Genomic DNA, 20087 nt, shown 5'->3' with positions numbered 1-20087 from the left:
AGGAGAATGGCGTGAACCCGGGAGGCGGAGCTTGCAGTGAGCCGAGATCGCGCCACTGCACTCCAGCCTGGGCGACAGAGCGAGACTCCGTCTCAAAAAAAAAAAAAAAGAGATTCCTCCCCTATTATTATCACACAGCAGATAGATTGAGATACACATGTACACGTAGATGGCCTTTGTGTAGTCACACCCACTTTCAGTGATCTGCCTTCTCTGGAGACCCACCTGACCTCCCAGTGTTTGATCTTTTTCTCTCAACAAATAACAAAGGCATTGTAAGGTCATCAAAATATTGGATTTACTATCCTGCTCAATTTGAATTTTCTTCGCAGAAGTGTTTTCCTCAGGAAAGATATTTTATTGGCTATTTCTGAGTTCTTTGAGTACATAAGCCACCCAGTACCTTCTGATCTTCCCATTTTCTCTTAGTGTGTGGCTGAGGTATTTTTATTCTACTCAGCCATAAATTGGAGTCAGAAGCCTTCTCCTTTTTACTGTTGTTTTTACAATATTTACCTGCTGAGAATTCCACTCAAGGTAAGACCTTCTCTTTTTGAGTATTTGTGGACAATTTCTGTATCAGAGTGTTCGCAGAACCTTCTAAACTCTTGTTCTCTCCTGTCCACTGTCTCTGCACAGCTGCTAAAACTAGGCATGCTCTGTATGAGTTCTGCTGCTGTTGTCTGTGCTTTGGGTGGGGCAAAACCCACTGGCATTCTGAGGCTCATGGGGATGTTTTTTCAGTTGGCTTTCTGGAGGATGTGGTGAGTAGAACTTATCTTTTGCTATTCTAGTTGGTTCAGTATGATTTTAGGAACGGATTTGGGGAAATTAAAAAACTGTACATCATAACCTTGCCCTGACTTGAAGTCAAGATGGGTTTATTTTTAAATCATGAATCTATCAATCAAGGCACCGATTCCATGTTGCCCTGCTGTCTTGACTGGCTTCTAAGATTATATTTATTTCAATATAGTTTCTGTTCAACTTAGTTAAGTGTTTATTAGCTTCCCTAAGGATACTCTTTTGAGGTATAATCAACCTCTATCTCAGAGTTGCCAACATTCTTATATTGCTTCCATTTTCCTTACCAGCACACTTCAAATTTCAGTTTCTTCATTAGCTAGCCTCAGTAAGAGTATGTATGTGGACATTCTGAACAATTCCTTCAATCAATGAGATCTCTTTTCCTTTAAAATCAGACTTTATTTGAGAAATGTCTTTTTGCTAAAATTGCTGTATTTTCCTCCCAGGCATGTTTCAGATTGTCCTTTATATTTCAGGAACCTCAGTCAGAATGCCTCCTTTAATGTTCAGATAACTTGCTAAATCAAAAGTAGTTTCCTCAAGTTGCTGTTACATTAACTTAGCAGTACCTTCCTTTCACATGAAAATTGGTGTATTCAAGCCTGTTACCCTCACACGACCACAGCTGAAATATTTCTCTGATGAATAAAGTATAATTACTATATCCCTCTGAAGTTTTGTAGAGTCCACTCTAGTCTTTAGTACCTGTTAGAATGTCCCTTCCTTTTTGCTAAAGAAAAGAAATTAAATGGGAGGTTACGGTGGGGCTAGGAAGAGTGATCTCTAGTCTCCAGTGATCTACTGCAGGGCTCTATACCTGACTCTGTTCCGTCTAATTCAATCAGCATTCCAGTATTCCATTAGCACCTCCTATGTGCTGAGTTTTATGTTGAATAGAAAGGAAAAATAAGTCTCCAAGAAGGCATTGGAGTTAGATGTGGGTTCAAATTCTGATTCTACTGTTCACTAGCGGGTGGCCCAAGTCAGCTGTTTGATCTCTCTGAGTCTTAATTTCCATATCTGAGTATAATGATTCCTATATAACATAGCTATTGTAAACATTTTGTATATTTTTTATTATATTTTACATATTATATACACATACATTTATATATATTTATATATTATATAAACATTTGTATAAATGTACAGGTATATATATACATGTATCTATTTATATATGTATGCATGGATATGTATATATACACATATATTTAATCTATAATTTTATAAAAGCTGTATCATGTAGGACTCATATACCCATATATGACATGTAATAGGTGGTCAAATAAGTGTTTGTTCCTTTTGGATAATGTTATGACCTACTTGTAATTAGATAATATCTCTTTCCCTTTTTGCCTCCCCAAACACACAAAATGGCTGTTAGATGGCCTATTGATTTTCTTAATGGATTAAAATTAACTGTGTTTTAAGACATTCTATCTCAAACTGTGTGACATTTGTGAAATATACTGAGACAACAAGCAGGGTTCTTGATCTGAGGTCATAAACTATTAAGGGGTTTAGGGAGTTTTTGAATCTTCTGAAATTATATGCAAATAGGGCATGTTTGTGACTTATGCATTTTTGGAGTGAAGCAATTCATTGCTATCACCAGATTTTTAATGGGACTTAGAAACAGAAAAAGAAAAGTCAAGAATCATGAAGGTGTTATAAAATCACAGCTGGGACTCAAATGATTGTATGCTTTTGGAGGTTGGAAACTGTCTATGTAATTTCCTTTTTACAATGCTTGGCACAGAGCCAGAAAGAGTTAAGTATTTAATTTTTATTTTTGAATGACTGTAATATTGACCATCTTTTCTCTACTAGGAGGGGCAGATATAAAAAGTAGAACTAAAAAATAAAAAGGAAGAGATTGGAAAGACACAGGACAAATACCAAGAGCAGTCAAAGACTAGGAAGCAAAGAAAAGGAAAGAAAGAAAACAGGAAGAGGAGGGGGAGGAGGAAATAGAGTGGAAGAGAAATAGAAATGCAAAGCAGAAGAGAAAGAGAAAGGAAAGAAAGTGGTGTGTTGGACTGTGCTGATTTGTTTCCTCCCTTCTTGTCCCCTTTCCCCAATAATCTCTTCAAGGCAAAAGGTTCCCTAGAGGTCCAATAGAAGCAGAACTCTTACAGACTAAATGAAGGTGTATGAAATTCTAATTTTAGCTTAATTTGATAGTAATGCCTTTGGAAAGTCACTATTTTTACATGTAGATTTTCTTTATCTGCAATCTTTAGATAATGTTAGCAAAGTTAAAAAAATTCACTGTCTCCATGTAAGCTATATTCAAAAAATCATTTTAATGTGATTCAATTCAAAGAATGCATTTTCCTATAGAAACAGTGTTACAAAGAGTATTACTACAGTTCATAAAAACATACTTAACATGTAATGGAAGAAAAGGGAACTGGCCTTTCAGCTATCCGCTCCGAGCTTGGTAAACTGGAGCACAGCATCTCTTTATTTCCTTTCTCACATCCTAGGGAGCTTTGCACCAACCTATGTTCATAAATTGAGGGATATGTCTGCACTTCAAAGATCAATGGCAGCAACGTCATGAACACCTGTTCATACATAAGTAAAACTAGTTAAATTTCCTGATTCTTATTCTTTCCCTCAGCTCTTTCCTGCCCCACATGTGTGTCCTTCTTGTCCCTAGTACATTTCCACATTTTATATTGGGTACACGTTCCAGTAGCTTCATGGAGCTAGAGATCTGTTTCTTCTCAACTCTGGAAAATTCTTTCTATTCTGTTTCTGCATATGACCTTTACCTTCCATCTAGATCTTTTTGGTCTTCAACTGTATAGAGTGTTATCTCTTTCTTGAACCTCCACCTTCCACCTCCAACCCCTAATCCCTGCCATTTTCCTAATCAGGTATATCCTTGACAAAAGTCTGACGTATAAGGGGACAGATAATGTTACCTTGATTGACAGTGTTCTAATACATATATTAAGCAGTTGATGTAGAACAGGCAGGAAGGCAAAATGTTACCCTGTTGCCCATGAGAAAGGAGGCTACACTGCTCTTCTTAGGAAGTAGGAATATAGATGCAATGACAGATATTTAGAAGGGGAGGAAAATGAAAATGGTCTATGTGTCTGCTAGCCTAAATCCATTCAGTAAAAGAGAAGTCAAGTTCAGTTCAAGATAGAAGTAAGGTTGGTTCCAAAGGATGGACACATACATGTAACTCATTCCTGGTACGAAAGATGAAATAGAGGGCATGTGTCCAAGTACATGTCCAAAGGTATGAAGTAGCTGCAGGAATTTTATCAGAGAAACCAGTCCCCAGGACTAATGTTAACAGATGACAGAGGGAAAGCTGTGTGAGTTATTTGCCAGTAGACTACTGGTCAAGAGGACTTGGAACGATAGCTGAAAAAAAAACTTAGAACTACACTCATAAACACAGTACTAATCAGCAGAAGTAATGAGTATTGAGAGAAAACAATGAGCCATAATTCACAATCAACTTAAATAGAATTTATGCAACTGAAAAGCTAAGACAGAATAGGCAGTAACTTCCAGTTTATAATAATGACTAATTGTGTAGTCATTACTACACAAAATTACTGTCTACTTGTGTACTGACATGTATTTTGCACAATGATATGACAGACTAAGACAAACGGAATAGTTTGCAAGTAAACTACTTGTCAAGAGGACTTGGAACCATAGCTCTATTGACATGTAACCATCCTTACCAAAGACAGACTCAAATTCTCAGAAACGTTCGCTTCTACTTTGGGGAGATCATCCAAATCTATAAACTTGTGAGGCTTAAACAGTGGGAAAAAAAACCTTACAACTCACTTAGTCTAACTTCTTTACTTCAAAGGTAATTGCCCCTTGGATGAAAATCACATTTTAGTATAAACATATTTATAGTGAATAACTTTACATTTGCTAGCCAGAATTTGTTGCCAAGGGACTAAAAAATGTGGCAATAAATTGAAGTGTTTGTTAAAAAGATATTTACTTTTAAAATTTTTTGTCAGTCCACTTTTTATTATGAGAGTTGCTGATAAAAATAACTATCATTTATTGAATACTTATAACATGTTAGACCCTTTGCAAATATCCTCCCCTTTAACCAGCACAACCACTAGAAAAGACAGGCATCATCATCTTCCTTTTACGAAGTTGAGGACCATGAGGCTCAGAAAATAGTAGATAGTAGCTAGTAAATAGTAGAGCCAGGATTAAAACACATGTTTTCTAATACTTAATACTCTATCATTGTGTCACAATGGTATTAAAAAATTAGAAATATATGAAAACATGAATACTTTCCATATTGTCTATGGTAGATGCTATTTCAAGTATGTGTGCAAGTGCAGAAGATTCTATTGAAGTTTACCTTAAGGCAAAGATAGTCATAAAGAGGTCATAAAGAGGGCTGACTTAGTGAAAGTACTTTAAAATTCTACTCTCTCATTAAATGTGACCAGTTCAAAAACTTTAGCAATTGTCATTGATCAGCATGGTGAAATGATTATGGGCTCATTTGTGGACAGGTCTGATAGGTTGCACTAGATCTATCTTTCTTCATTTCTCATGTGGAACATTAATGTTAATGGGTCTATGATGTATGAAGAGCTAACTCTAAGTAAGCAGAAGTAAGTCAAATTCTATAACCTATTGATCTGAGATACCTAAAAAGGAGCTTGGATTTCAGGAGGATTGGGATACAGCTCTCCTCTTGCTTTATATTTTGCCATAGGCTGGGTTTTCCAGAAAACAGACTCTGAAATGGAGATAGCATGTAGAAAGTTTATTAGGGAAGACTTTTAAGACCAGCACCTGTGCATGGAAAGAGACAGAAGCAGGATTGGACAGTGGGAAAAGTTGGGCTGTGATGTAGTCTTAACAAAGTCCTCAGTCAACCCGGTGGGGAACTCTGAAGGTGGAATGGCCCTAAAGAGTACCACAGGTCAGGGAAGGAAAGCTCTATTTTTAATACCCCTATGTTGATCAGTCATTGGATGTGGGTGCCTAAGAGGAGGCATGGCTTTAAGTTGTTTGCACCTGCAGCAGTTCCCTGAGAGGGCTGTTAGCTGAAGGTCATCTGCTGGCAGCACTCCCAATAGTTATGGAAATAAATCTTTCTGTCCTGAAGGAGGAACAGGGCAAACCATTACAGTGTTCACCTTGGGTTTGCTGCCTTTGATTGCATGTAAATATTATTTTGTATTATTTAAGATGTGTAGGGTGAGTAAAATGCCCTAGAAACCCTAGTAAAGATTAACCTTGCCTGTCAACTTTATTCATTTATGTGTTTCCTTTAGATTTGAAAGCCTCAGAGAAGGACCAAACAGTGTCTGAGAAGTTTGATTTTAGAATAAAAGGTTGGTCTGGCGTTTCTATGTGAACAGAACTAGAATCACATAGCCAGGAAGAGAAGATGGCCAGATAACTGAAAGACGGAAGGCAGGTTAGGAAGGAGATCAGGCCAGGTTGTGCCCACCCATCTGTGTTAGAGGATGGTGATCCTTGTGCAAGCAGATACGGAACTAAATAAAGTCCCTTTACTCATTGTGGTGGGATTATGTGGAATAAACCATGAATCTAGGAGCCTTGACTATTTTTCCATTGCTTCATTTTACATAATTATACCCATTTAATTTATCCTTTAACGTCTGTGAATGCATCACTCTATTTCAGTTATGCTAAGGGAGTAAGAAAAAAAAATTGTGTCCATATTTGGATTAGAGAGAAAAGACAAACATCATATCCATGGGGTGCAGATGAGACAGGTGTAGGAGAAATCAAAGTGAGAAAGATTAAGAGGATGTTTCAGTGTAGGAAGCTCTAGATGCAAGAATTCAAAGCTTTCAAGACAGAAAGAAAGAGTCCAGAAAGGCACGTACTGCTATATCTTTTCTCATTTCCTTCTCCGATATGTTCCCTTTCAGGAGAAAAAAAATGAATAGTTGTAAACACCAATTTGTGCTCACATGGTACCAGTTGAGCATCTGTAATCCAAAAACCCAAAATCCAAAATGCTCTAAAATCCAAAGCTTTTTGAGCATCAACATAATGCTACAAGTGGAAAATTCCACACCTAACGTTATGTGATGAGTCACAGTCAAAATAGAAAAACTTGTTTCATGCACAAAACTATTGAAAATATTCTATAAAATTACCATCAGGTTATGTGTATAAGGTGTATATGAAACATACATTTCATGTTTAGACTTGGGTCCCATCCCAGAGATATTTTATTATGTATATGCAAATATTCCAAAAGTTCAAAAAAATCTGAAATCCACAATACTTCTGGTCCCAGGCACTTGAGACAAGGGACACCTGTACTAGGCGTTTTCATGTTATCTCATTTACTGATAACAACCATGTGAAAAATATATATATATTACTGCCATTTTATTATGAGAAAAACTAAGACTCAGGAAGAATAATTAGGTTTCCTAAGCCCACACAATAAGTGATGGAACTGGGAAGACAGTGTAGCACAGGTTTAGGGTGAGAAACAATTGGATTAAACGTCCTTCAGTATTTGAATGAATACAAAAATTGTGGTATATTCTTAGAATACTACTGAACAATAAAAAGTAATAAACTATTGATAAACATAACAATACGGTTTAATTTCAAAGTAACAATGCCAGTGAATAAAACCAGATATGAAAAAGCACATAATGTATGATTTCATTTTTATAACTCTAGAAAATGCAAACTAATCTCTATTTACAGAAAGCAGATCAGTGTTTGCTTAGAGACGGGGCAGGGTGGGAAGTGGCAGGAGGAAACTTTTGGAGGTGATAGATACGTTCATTATCTTGACTGCAGTGATAGTTTCATGGGTGTATACATATGTCACAACATCAAACTATACACTTTATGTATATTTAGTGAATGGCAACTATACCTCAATAAAGCAGTTAAAAACAACTGGGTTGAAATCCCTATTATACTATTTACAAAATGCTTAATCTCTGAGACTGCATTTTTTAAAATCAGTTAAATGGAGTTGCTAATGCCTACCACAGAGGGTTGGTGTAAACATTATATCAGTAAGGCAAGTACTTAGCACACTGTGTAATACAATAGTAAGCATGCAGCAGTAGTTATACAAGGAGTCCTAGACTGAGTTCTTCCTTCTTAGAGCTTTCTCCACTTTAATTAATCATGTTAGTCCTTTTTATTTACAGCTGGAATTCAAACACATCAGTCTTACTCCAAAGACCAAGATCTTTCCACGAAACTGTGCTAAGCCATGACAAATTTTATGATTTGAGTTGAGGAGGGCATCCCCTGATTGGACACCAGGCTCAGAGTATTCCACATAAATGCTCCTCTGTATTATCCCAGGGTCTGGAAAAGTCACTCTGGGCCAGGGAGGAAGACCAGTAGTTCAGCTGCATATTCTTTACTTATACTCCTTCAGATTCTATCTCTGCTCCTTTTTCAGATCCCTACTGGCTAAACAGCAATGAAATTGCTTATGCAGTGTACAGATAAATTGAGAGAAACAGGTCCTGTTTCTCAGGAGTTTGCCCCGAATAGCAGTCCAAACTAGACATAATATTGGGAGAATAGCATTCATTGAGATTAACTGACTTACTCTTTATGAAACATTTGCTTTCCTGGATAAAATAGCATATTAAGAATGTTATACATCATGTATTAAAAATGTTATACTGCACATTGCACATCACACATTTAATCTTAAACTATATGTAAATTTATAAAATATATAAACAATGATAAATCTCCCATGTTTATTTTCTAAAGAATACTGTTAAGAGTAATACATCTTTAATATGTCCAATCAAGATGCCATTTCATGGAATTATGTAAGTTTTTTGTTGTTGTTGTTCATTTGTTTTTTTTTCTCCAAGTGATAATCATTGAGAGGGTCAAAACAAGCAGAATTTGTGGTATACTGACATCTTATTAGATTGTCCTTGGACATTCCAATTCACCAAAATTTGGACCCCCTGATACTACAGCTCTTTCCTTGGCCTACTACCCCCAGGCCTCTTCTCACAGTGCCCAGACCCTTATTCTCCTGAGACTGTTCTTTCTCCTCTTTTCTCACCCTCCCTTTCCCTACTCCTATGAAGCAGCAAAAACATTCTCCTAGACCCAGAGTGAGGAGCTTAATTCTTGTCTCTGAAGCCTTGGTTAGCATCAGCCTTATGGAATCCTAAGAATCTTACCTTCTACTCCATTTTTTCAAGGTTTTAAATTTTCTTTCAAAGAAAGACACTTTTCTTTCTTAGAGAAATTCTGATGCCATCTATAAAGAAATCTGTTCTCCACATTTCACAAGGGAATGAATAAATTCATGAATAGGTAAGTAGAGATGTTGAATGCAGACTGCTGTTTCAAAAAATCCAGTGATAATGCAAAGCAAAGAAGTGTGCAGCAGTTGTAGAGGGTGGTAAGTTAATGGGATATAGAAGTCAGAAGAGTGACAGAAATTGGAAATTTAGAAAAGATGCAGGTTAGTCGCTGAGGCAAGTGCTGAAGAGGAGGGAGGGGCTGGTCTCCAAAGCAGAGTAGGGCTGGAAGGCCAGCCTAAAGCAGGAGGAGACAACACTTCAGAAGTTGCTATTGAGGGAAGTTTGCAGGTAGAAGAGAAGGAGTTGAGGTATATTATCTTGAAAAATACCACCTGGTGAGAATAAAAGTGAATCAAATAAAGGAGCATGAATATTGATTCAAGTAACTTTCATGGGAAATGGGAAAGAGAACTAATTGGAAAAGTAAAAGGAAAGCCGTCAGGCCCCAGCTGAGACAACAAACCTAATAGGTATAATAAGAGAGATTTCTCCCAGCAATCTTCTCCTGTTTTTCCTGTTAATGATAACTCTTAACAGTTACCATTTTCATTGTTACAAAATATTTCATCAAGTAGATGTATGATAATCTATCAAGATTACTCAATTCCTTTTCAAATGAATTAAAATGTGGTATTTTTAAAAAGACAACAAAGCATACTTTAATTACCTGTAAGAATACTGTCTACCTACAAATAATTAAAGTCTCTAAAAAAGGAAGCAAAACAATACATTTGCCTTTTCTGCCAACATTATTCCTTTCTTCAGCAAAACACCATAAATTAAAAATATATACAGAATCATTTATTTTTTATTATGATAACATATACATAACACAAAGTATGAGATTTTAACCATTTTAAGGGTACAATTCAGTGGCATTAATTGCATACATGCTATTGTGCAAACACCACCACTATCTGTTAACGAAGCTTTTCCATCACCCAAAACAAATTCAATAACCATTAAGCAATAACACTCCCTTATCCCCTCCACCTGTAACCTATTTTCTGTCTCTATAAATTTGCCTATTCTAGATATTTCATATAAGTGGAATTATACAATACTTTGTCATTTGTCTGGCTTATTTCACTTAGTATAATGTTTTCAAGGCTCATCTATGTAGTAGCATACGTCAAAACTTGATTTTTTTCATGGCTGAATAATATCGCACTGTATGTGTATAAAATATTTTGTTTATCCATTTCTTGGTTGATGAACACTTGGGTTGTTTCCACCTTTTGGCTATTATGAATAAGGTCACAACAAATGTTCATGTACAAATATCTCTTGAGTCTCTGTTTTCAATTATTTGGGGTGTATATCTCAGAGTTGAACTGCTGCGTTGTATGGTCATTCTATGGTTAGCCTTTTGAAAAACTGCCATGCTGGTTTCCACAGTGGTTGCACCATTTTACATTCCCACCAGTAATGTGCAAATGTTCCAATTTCTCCACATCCTTGTCAACACTTATTATTTTCTGTTTGGGTATTTTGTTTTGTTTTTTTCTTAATCTTACAGCTATCCTAGTAAGTGTGAAATGGTACCTAATTGTTGTTTTGATTTGCATTACCCTAATAACTAAGGATGTTGAACATCTTTTCATGTGCTTATTAGCCATTTGTACATTTTTTTGAGAAGTGTCTATGCAAGTCTTTTGTCCATTTTTAAATCATGTTGTTTGTCTTTTAAGTATGCTGTTGGATTCAGTTTGCTAGTGCTTTGTTGAAGATTTTTGCTTTAATATTCAGAAGGGATATTGGTGTGCACTTTTTTGTGATATGTTTATCTGACTTTGGTATCAGGGTAATGCTGACCTCACAAAGTTAGAAAAGTGTTCTTTTCTCTTCTATTTTCTGAAAGAGTTTGAGAAGAATTGGTGCTAATTCTTCTTGAAATATTTGGCAAAGTTCACCAGTGAAGCTATCTGGTCCTGGACTTTTCTTTGTTGGGAGGTTTTTGATAACTGGTTCAATCTCTCGCCTTGTTATAGTTCTAGTGAAATTTTCTATTTCATCTTGAGTAAGTTTAGTTAATTTATGTGTTTATCCATTTCATCTAGATTATCCAGAGCTGGCAGTAATGCCCCTATTCTCATTTTAAATTTTAATCATTTGTGTCTTTCTTTTTTGTCAGTTTAGCTAAAGGTTTGCCAATTTGATTACTTTTTTTACAGAGCCAAATTTTGGTTTTACTGATTCTCTCTGTTGTTTATTCTGTTTTACTGATCTCTGCTCTAATCTTCATTTCCTTCCATTGGCTAGTTTTGGGTTTGGTTTGCTCTTCCTTTTCTAGTTTCCCAAGGGATAAAGTTAGGCCATTGGTTATCTTTTGTCTTTTTTAATGTAGGAATTTACAGTTATAAGTTTTCCTCTGAGCACTGTTTTTGCTGCATCTTACCTTTTAATATATGTGTTTTAGTTTTCATTATTAAACATCTCATCTTAGGCTGGGCATAGTGGCTAAGGCCTGTAATCCCAGCACTTTGGGAGGCCAAGGTGGGCAGATCACTTGAGGTCAGGAGTTTGAGACCAGCCTGGCCAATATGGTGAAACCCCATCTCTATTAAAATATGAAAATTAGCCAGGCATGGTGGCGGGCGCCTGTGATCCCAGCTACTCAAGAGGCTGAGGAAGGAGAATCACTTGAACCCAGGAGGCAGAGGTTTCAGTGAGCCAAGATCATGCCACTGCACTCCAGCCTGGATGACAGAGCGGGAGTCCATCTCCAAACAAACAAAAACATCTTATGTTTTAATATGGGTGTTTTCATTTTCATTATTTTCTAATTTTTATTGTAGTTTCTTCCTTGACCAATGAGTGTTTGGTAGTGTGTAGTTTAATTTCCATATATTTGTGGATTTTGCAGTTTTCCTTTGATTTTGATTTGTAGCTTCATTCTACTTGGTCAGAAAAGATACTGTGTATGATTTCAACTTCTTAAAATTTATTCACTTGTTTTGTGGCTTAACATATAATCTGTCCTAAAGAATCTTCCATGTGCCCTTGAGAAAAATATGTATTCTGCTGTTACTGGGTAAAATGTTCTATATACGCATGTTAGGTCTAGTTGGCTTATTCAAGTCTTCTATTTTGTGACTTATCTTCTGTCTAGATATTCTATTCATTTTTAAAAGTAAGTATTGGAGTCTCCAACTATTATTGTACAACTATTTATCTGCCTTTAATACTGTCAATATTTGCTTGAAACATTTTGGGTCTCTGTTGTTTGGTGCATATATGTTTATAATTATGATAACTTTTTGATGATATATATATATTTATCTATATATCAATATATAATGTCCTTCTTTGTCATTATAACAGATTTTGACTTGAAGTTTTTTGCCTAATATTAGTATAGCCTCCTTGGCTCTCTTTTGGTTACTATTTGGATGTAATATCTTTTCCATTCTTTCACTTTCTACCTATTTGTGTCATTAAATCTAAAGTGAATCTCTTACAGACAGCATTTATCCATTCTGCCAATCTCTGCCTTTGAGTGAATAGCTTAATCCATTTATATTTAAAATAATTACTCATAATGAAGTACTTATGCCATTTTGATACTTGTTTTCAGTACGTCTTATGCTTTTTTCCTCTCTCATTTTCTCCATTATTGCCTTCTTTTATGTTTAGTTGATTTTTTTGTAGTGAACCATTTTGATTTGCTTCTCATTTCCTTTTGTATATATCTTTTAGATATTTTCTTTATGGTTACCATAGCAATTACATTTAATGCTCTAAATTTAAGGCAATATATTTTGCATTGATACCAACTTAACTTCAAAAACATTTAAAAACTATACTATTATACATCTTTATCTTCCCCCTTTATGTTGTTAATGTCTTTTTACATCTTTAACATTGTGTCCCCAACAGGAGATTTATTATTTTTATGTATGTGTATGTTAAATCTTATTAAAAATAAAAGGTAGAGTTACAAACAAAAATTAAATAGTACTTGTTTTTATATTTGCCCTACCTTTACTGTAGGCCTTTATTTTCTTCACATGGCTTTGAATTGCTGGCTAGCGTCTTTTCATTTCAACTTGAAAGACTTCCTTTGCATTTCTTGTTGGAAGGAAATGTTGAACTCAACTTTTGTTTATCTGAATATATCCTAACTTTTCCATCATTTTGAAGGACAGTTTTGCTAGATATAAAATTTCAGTTGATAGGTTTCATTTTCTTTCACCCACTTAAATATGTCACTCCACTGTCTTCTGGCTTCCGTGTTTTCTGATAAGAAACTGGCCTTTAATTTTAATGAGGATTCCTTTTATGTGATGGGTTACTTCTTTCTTGTTTGCTGCTTTCAAGATTCTCTCTCTACCTTTGGCTTTTGATGGGTTGGTTAAAATGTCTTAAGTGTGGGTCTTTTTGAGTTTATCCAACTTGGAGTTCATTCAGTTTCTTGGATTTGTAGGTTACTATATTTAATAAAATTTTGGAAGTTTCTGGCTATAATTTTTCAAATATTATTTCTGCCCCTCTCTTTCTTTGTCATCTAAAACTCCCAAAACACGTATGTTGGTCCTCTCCATGATGATGCACCGGTCCCTTCGTCTCTGTAAACTCTTAAAAAAAAAAATGAACAGACTTTATTTTTAATGCCATTTTAGGTTTACAGTGAAATGCAGTGGAGTTACAGAGAATTCCCATATATTCCTTACTCTCACATATATACAGCCTCCCCCACTATCAACATCTCACACCAGAGTGGTACATTTGTTACTATCAATGAATCAACAGTGACACATCATTATCAAGCAAAGTCCATAATTTACATTAGAGTTCACTCATGGTGTTATATATTCTGTAAGTTTTGACCAATATATAATGAAATGTATCTACCATTATAGTATCATAAAGAATAGTTTCCCTGCCATAAAAATCTCCTATGCTCCACCTATTCATCATTCCTTCCCCTCATCTGATTGGAATCATGCAGTCTGCAACCTTTTCAGATTAGCTTCTTTCACTTAGCAATATGCACTTAAGGTTTGATATAGTTTGGATATTTCTCTTTGCCTGAATCTCATGTTGAAATGTAATCCCCAGTGTTGGAGGTGGGGCCTGGTGGTAGCTGTTTGGACCATGGAAGCAGATCCTTCATGAATGGCCATCCCCTTGGTAATAAGTGAGTTTTTGCTCTGGTTCACATGAGATCTGGTCATTTAAAAGTGTATGGCATCACCCCTCCACCTCTCTCTCTTGTTCCTGCCCTGGCCATGTGATGTGCTTGCTTTCCCTCCACCTTCTGCCATGATTGCAAGCTTCCGGAGGATTCCCTGGAAGCCAAGCAGAAGCCAGCATCATGCTTCCTGTAAAGACTGCAGAACCATGAGCCAGTTAAACCTCTTTTCTTTATAAATTACCCAGTCTTGGGTATTTCTCTATAGCAATGCAAGAATGGATTAACACAAGGTTCAACCATGTGTTTTTTTGGCTTGATAGCTTATGTCTTTTTAGCATTGAATAGTATTCCATTGTCTGTGTGTACCACAGTTTATTTATCCATTTACCTTGTATTAGTCTGTTTGGGCTGCTATAACAAAATAGTACAGACTGGACTGGGCACAATGGCTCATGCCTGTAATCCCAGCACTTTGGGAGGCCAAGGCAGCAGATTGCTTAAGCTCAGGAGTTGAAGACCAGTCTGGGCAACAAGGTGAAAACCTATTTCTATAAAACGTACAAAAAATTAGCTGGGCATGCCCCTGGTCCCTGTTACTCAGGAGGCTGAGACAGGAGGATCACTTAAGCCTGGGAGGTGAAGGTTGCAGTGAGCCGAGATCATGCCACTGCACTCCAACCTGGGTACCAGGGCAAGACTCTGTCTCAAATTTTTTTAAAATAGGAAAAAAATAATATAGACTGAGTGACTTAAACAGAAATTTACTTTCTCACAGTTCTGGAGGCTGGAAATCCATGACAACAGTGCTGCCAAATTCATTTTCTGGTGAGGGTTCTTTTCCTGGCTTTATAGGCAGCCATCTTTTTTTTTTTTATGTCCCCACACGGCCTTTCCTCGTGTATGCTAAGAGGAAGAGAGAGTGCTCTGGTATCTCTTCTTGAGAACACTAATCTTACCAGATCAGGGCTCCACCCTTAACTTGCACTACTTCCTTAGAGACCCCATCTCCAAATACAGCTACACTAGGGGTTAGGGCTTCAGCATAGGAATTCTGAAGGGTACATAAAAGGGCATCTTGGTTACTTTCAAGTTCTGGCAATTATTAATAAAGCTGCTGTAAACATTCAAATGCAGGTTTTTGTGTAGACATAAGTTTCACCTGATCTAGGTAAATAACAACGAGCCCGATTGCTGGATTGTATAGTAAGAGTATATTTAGTTTTGTAAGAAAACTGCCTTTCAACATGCCTATACTGAACTGGGCGTGGTGGCCCATGCCTGTAATCCTAGCACTTTGGGAAGCTGAGGTGGGAGGATCACAAGCTCAGGAATTCAAGACCAGCCTGGGCAACATAGTGAGAACTCATCTCTAGTTAAAAAAGAAAAAAAAAAAAGTAGCTATACCATTTGCATTCCAACAACAAATGAAAATTTCTTCATTCTTTTTGCTTTCTGCTCCTCAGGCTCAATAATTTCAATGGTCTTATCTTCAAGTTCACTGACTCTTCTGCTTGCTCAGTTCTGTTGCTGAAGCCACCTAGATTTTTTTATTTTTAATTTTCAGCTTCAGAATTTCTGTTTGGTTCCTTTTTATAATTACTATTTCTTTGTTGATATTCTCATCTTGTTCATACATCATTTTCCTGGCTTCCTTTAGTTCACTGTCAATGTTTTCATTTCCATGTTTAGCATTTTGAGCATATTTAAGACAACTGTTTTAAAGTCTTTGTTTAGTAATTCCAATGTCTGGACTTCCTCAGGGACAGTTTCTATCCATTTATTTTGTTCCTTTGAATAAGCCATACTTTCTTGTTTCTTTGTATGCTTTGTGATTTTTGTGTGTGAGCTTGAAAAGTGGACATTTGGCTCCTATGATGTGGTAACTAGAAATTAGATTTTCTTCACTTTCCTAGGGGGGTTTGCTGTTTTCTGGTTCTTGAAGGCTGTAGCAGTCAGTTTATTTGATGCTTGTCTCAAACTATTATTTCAAAGACTGTATTCCTTGTCAATATGGTCACGGAAGACTCTGTCCCTTAGCCTGTGTTCAGCTAGTGTTTTGGTAGATTTCCTCGAATGCCAGAAGCTCTCAGTCGTTGCAAAGTGGCTGTAAGCCAGAGCTCTGCTTCAATTCTTAGTCAGGCTAGCACTGTCCTAAGGGATCAGCCCAAAATGAAAGCTTAGGGTTTTCTCAGGTGTTTTCTAAGCAAGTGTTTTGCCCTGGGCATGTGCATGGCTTTCTAAATTCCCATGTATACATGGTTGCTTTTGAATATTTTAATTTCCCAAAGAAACTCCAGATTTTGCCTTAGGCAGTCTATTGCATGTTTCAACTGTAATCTCTGCTTCCAGGTGTCTAGGGTTATTACCTCAGTTTGCTGTGTTTTCCAGCTTTTTCTGCCCTAAGTTCTGAGTTAGCAAAACAGAGGAGAGGATCTTGCATCAATCCTTCAGGTAGCCCCTTTTATTAGTCTGCTTGGGCTACTGTAACAAAATATCACAAACTGAATAGCTTAAACAACATAAATTTATTTTTCACAGTTCTGGAGGCTAGCAAGTCCAAGATCCACATTCTGGCTGACTTGGTTTCTGCTGAGGTCTTTTTTTTTCTGGTTTACAGGTGATTGGCTTCTCTCTGTGTCCTTACATAATGGGGAGAGAGAACTCTTCCTCTTCTTAGAAGGGCACCAGGTCTATTGGATAAAGGGCCCTACCTTTATCCCCTCATTTTACCTTTATTACCTCCGTAAAACCCCAAAAGGATAGGGTTGGGGGGCTTTCCAAACACATAGAGGTTCCTAGAGGTTGGTATGCCTGGAGACAGCATGGAAGCTACATGCCATTTCTCCCATACCTTACATTATACATCTGTTCTATCTGGCTATTCATCTGTATCCATTATAATAAGTGAGTAAACATAGGGAAAGTATTTGCCCAAGTTCTGTGAGCCATTTCAGCAAAATGGGAATTTGTGGAAAAAGGTTGAGGAAAGAGATGCTTCTCAATGGAGGATGAATAGAAACCAGAAAAGGTATCTACTATAGGTCCACCTTTAGATTTGGAAATACAACTTGAAATAAGAAAAAAAAAATGCCACATTATGCAGCTACACAATTTGTAAGTCAATTAGTTCTTTTCAATAACAGATGCAACATATACATTTACAAATAATTTACTCCTTTGGGATTTCAAACTAAAGAAACTTTATTTCATTTACAACAAATGTTTCTGCTTCTGTTTCTCATTAATTGAGAAAACAATTAAGGAATACTCTTGATTCTTACTCCAGGGAACTAGAGGAACAAAGAGTAACCCCAGGGATTCTAGCCTCATAAGCTGAGAATATTTTTCTAGATGACACAAGTTCCTCAGTGCACATGTGACAGTCTCTGCTTTCAAGCTAATATGCTGTGAGTCACACTGAGTTCTCTTCCCTCGAGGTTAAATGTATTTCCTAGACTTTTTTTCTTTATTTCTTCCTCTGCTCTATTCTCCATCTTAACCCTATTCCTCTGTCAGTCAATTCAGAAAACAACACTAGCCATTCCAATTGTCTCAAAATCTTGGTAAATTTTGTGAAGATGTAGCTGCAAGGAATAAAAACTATTTAGAAAATGTTCTCTTAGGTTATACAGGGTGGCATTGTCAGGTATTTTCAATAGAAGACGAGACGCTCTGTCTAAAAGCATAATGTTGCCAGAAGGATTTCCCTCATCTTTGTTTCCTGCTGTCCATTTTTCACTTACTACCTAATTTAACATAGGAAATGAGGTGCATGAAGCTCTGTCCCTTTCTTCCCCCTAGAGTTCTTCTTTTTCTTACTCAGGGATCATCCACAACAACAAACAGTCTGATATCTAATTAGGCCAGTAGTTTCAACTGATTTGGGCTCACAGCTGAATAGCTGAAAGCAAGAAAAAACCATACAATTAAATTAGGGACCTTGTATTTAAGGCCATTCATCCACTACACAATCAGGACTTGAATCTCACACTAAGGCTCTGTCTTACTCATTCTAACATATTTACCTCTCAGGTTAGTCATGCCACAAAAATGTGCATTGTTAATAATTGCCTCATCTCTACCTTTGATGTTCCAGTATATAAAGCCTTCCCCTGTGTGCCCTAAGTTCTGTCCTCTGAAAGAGAAAGACATGTTTTCTGTCATTTATTTTCTTGCTATTGGGTGCAATTTTGCTCTAGGATGAACTCATAAACTCAAATAACCGGTTATATATATGTTTGTTATTAAGTTTGTTAAAGTACCTCTGTCACAATAAAGAGGAGCAGATATACTCGGCCACAGTTACAAATTAATTCATGAAAAAGAAAAAGGAGCCAGTGATAATTATGCATTCTTTTAAAAGAGTAATAAATTTTCAACAGGCTCATAAAATGAGATCTGACATATAAGCTACCATTCTGCCATACTCTTAAATCCAAATGCTTGCTGTGAATGATGCTACTATTTTATACAGTATACAGTAAAATCAGTAAATAAGTTGTCACTTCCTGAAAGATTTCCATGGTATTCATGTAAAATAGTTAATGCTTAATTGCTTAAACATCAGGTAGACCTCATCAGCCTAATTTAATTAAAAGAATGATAATGCTTTATATGTAAAGCATATTTACATGTAATCTCATTGACTGCCTTTTGGGGTACATTGGGATAATTTTCCCCAGTTAGTGGATAGGGAAATTGAGATTCAGAAGGGTTAGGTGACTTACTACAGGTCACCCAGCTAATCAGTGATAAAACTGGGGGCACTGAAAGATAAGTACCTGGATTGGGCTTACCAAAGTGGTGGCTACAAAAAGGCTAGAGCTGTGTTTAAAAGTTTACAGGAGAGCTATCCATTTTTGGTTGACTTTTTTAGGAAATGATTCAGTTTGAAAAGGAGCAAGAATGCAAGAATCCTGCAACAGAGGGCTTTGAGAGAATTTAGATCTGTAGATTCTGATCTTTGGATGGATTACATCAAAGCAGAATTGAACCGCCCCCTTGGTAGACCTGAGAAATGCAGACAGACCTGTTGGCGAGCCATGAAAATGTTGCAGGGAGAGTCATCAGAGGCATCTGTAGCTAAACATGCTATGCGTCAGACTGGTCATTTGTGAAGAGAAATAATACAGCCAACTTTGTGAAATAGTATTGCAAGCCCTCTGGGCAAATTTGTATTATGAGTCAATCTGTAATTTGCTTGGAGATGGCAGACAAGATGGCTGTCTGGTTTCAAGACATGGTTTAATTTTGTGTTAACTCATTAACTTTTAAAAAAACTAAAAAAAATTGATTGAGGAAAAACAACTGGAGGCAGAACTCAAGTTTCAAGGATTCCATTGTTCTATTCACCGTGTTACTTCCACAACTGGCAAAGTTTAGCTCTCAGTAAGATTCACACTTCGTCTCTCTATAAGAGATCAAAAAACCCTTATATAATACAGGTGTCAGGGAGCAAAGATAATCCTAACATTGTATGCTACCCACTAAAGTGAAAAAGATATACTTCATTCAATTATTTATTCATTCAAACAACAAATAATTGAACACCGGCATGTGTGCCAGGCATTGTGCTGGGCTCTATTATATCCAGCTGTATGAGTTACCTATTGTTGCCTGACAAACTATCCCAAAACTTAATGGCTTAAAACAACAATCATTTAAACATTTAGTATCTCACTGTTTCTGTGGCCTAGGAATTCAGGAGCACCTTAGCTGAATGGTTCTGTCTCAGGGTCTCTTTCTAGGTTACAGTCAAGATGTTGACCATGATGCATGCAATCATATGAAGGCCTGACGGGTTGGAGGATCTGCTTCCA

The 20087-nt window shown here is 36.6% G+C and overlaps 1 protein-coding gene across 3 annotated transcripts in view; it reads left to right on the top strand.

Moving 5' to 3' along the window:
- Positions 1–253: 253 nt before the first annotated feature.
- C1GALT1 (core 1 synthase, glycoprotein-N-acetylgalactosamine 3-beta-galactosyltransferase 1) overlaps positions 254–20087 on the top strand; it is a 120721-nt gene continuing 100887 nt past the window's right edge. For 2 of the 3 annotated variants that reach the window (XM_058446985.1, XM_032760881.2), the window contains exon 1: positions 254–537. The gene's annotated coding sequence lies outside the window, so the exon portion shown is untranslated. The remainder of the gene's footprint in view (positions 538–20087) is intronic. The other variant, XM_058446963.1, reaches the window with a different exon arrangement.

This window comes from Hylobates moloch, unplaced genomic scaffold (genome assembly GCF_009828535.3).
Source record: "Hylobates moloch isolate HMO894 unplaced genomic scaffold, HMol_V3 SCAFFOLD_1, whole genome shotgun sequence".
NCBI lineage: Eukaryota > Metazoa > Chordata > Mammalia > Primates > Hylobatidae > Hylobates > Hylobates moloch.
Note: the sequence above shows the minus strand (reverse complement) of the source record. Positions and strands in the feature narration are given on the sequence as shown.